The sequence below is a fragment of the Dryas octopetala genome, chromosome 8 (assembly GCF_963921425.1).
Source record: "Dryas octopetala chromosome 8, drDryOcto1.1, whole genome shotgun sequence".
Lineage (NCBI taxonomy): Eukaryota > Viridiplantae > Streptophyta > Magnoliopsida > Rosales > Rosaceae > Dryas > Dryas octopetala.
Window position 1 is genome coordinate 14,792,277 of NC_141373.1, and position 1,585 is coordinate 14,793,861.

The 1,585-nt window shown below is 42.3% G+C and overlaps 1 pseudogene across 1 annotated transcript; it reads left to right on the forward strand.

Moving 5' to 3' along the window:
• LOC147277509 (uncharacterized) lies at nt 1-1,585 on the forward strand (annotated as a pseudogene). The gene is made up of 2 exons (XR_015123887.1): nt 1-594; nt 979-1,585. The product of XR_015123887.1 is annotated as an uncharacterized LOC147277509 (transcript).

The window sequence follows — 1,585 nt, forward strand, 5'->3', positions numbered from 1 at the left end:
GTTTGGCATCCTTTGCTCTCCTACCATGGCTGCCTCTGGTTCCAAACACCATCCTCCCTCTTGTTCCAAGCCTCCCAATAACCCCATCACTGACACCCAAACCTCAAACGCCAACCCTTCCACCTCCACAGTCTCTCCTATCTCACCCTCCCAAGAAGACATCGTCCTCTCCCGTGCCTCCCACCTTACACGCCAAGAGCTCCTTCGCCGCCGTTCCCACCACCTCAAGCAGCTCGCCAAATGCTACAAAGACCACTACTGGGCTCTCATGGAGGAACTCAAGGTCCAGCACCGGGAGTATTACTGGAACTACGGTGTCAGCCCCTTTCAAGAAGAGCACAAGAAAGACAGAGACACAGGGGTTGTTGTTGAAGGCACTGATGAGAACAATAACAACATCATCATGAACAACCACAACCATAATGCTTGTACTGCGATTACTCGGACGAGTGAATTTGATGCCAAAAACAAACGGCGCTGCGCTTCTGTGGGGTGTAAGTTGAAAGCAATGGCGTTGACAAGCTTTTGTCACCTCCATATTCTTTCGGATTCGAAGCAGAGGCTCTACAAGGCTTGCAATTATGTTATCAAGAGGTATTTGTGAGAATGCTTCTGTGTTTGTCACAAAATTGACTAAGTAGACTGATATTTTTGCATAGAATTTTGTATGGATGCTAATAATTGAAATTGTAGTTTTCCCTACTGATTTCAACTTTGATTAGGTTTTTTTTCCCTTGTTTTATGTTAGTATTAGCCTTCTATCAAATTCACCTGGAGTTGTGTTTTAGCTTAATTCTTGGATAGGTGTTTTTCTGTTTGTGTGTTTGTGATGGACTGGGGAAATAATCACCTTAGTTGTCCAACTTTTTCCTCTTTTTGTTCTTGTTTTGTTTGTTGTGTATATTCTACCATCAATGAGTAGCAGAGGTTGATTTTCGAACTGACAATTTTTTTAATTGATTGGCTTTATGAATGTAGTGCTCAAGCAGGACCTATAACCTGTGGGAAGCCAATACTGAGATCCACCGTTCCTTCTCTTTGTACTGTTCACTTCCAAAAGGCTCAGAAGCATGTCACAAGGGCCTTGAAGAAGGCAGGCCTTAATGTTTCGTCATCAAGTAAGCTTGCTCCAAAGTTCCATGTTGTAGTAGCAGAATATGTACGCCAAATTCAAGCAAAACGCAGAGCTGCACAAAGGGAAAATGGAAGTTGCAATCAATGAAGAAACTGCTGACTGAGCCCCTCCAACTGGCAGCTGCATAATTCATGGTGCACTGGTGATTGTGTAAAATGATGCAAAACCAGAGGTGTGATGGTCTCTCTCTCTCTCTCTCTCTCTCTCTCTCCCCCCCCCCCCCCCCCTTCTCTCTCTCTTTAAATACAAAAAATTTGATGGGAGAGGAGACTTGAATTTTCAAAGCATCACCCATGGAATATATCGGAAAGTTGTTTTACATTTAATCAATCTTAATATTGTTCTTTACCTTTTTCTAACACATAGACTAAGGACATGTTATATATTGTTCATTTTACTTCATTTTCAGTATGACCTTTCACATATGTAATAATATTCTCCTACCTGATA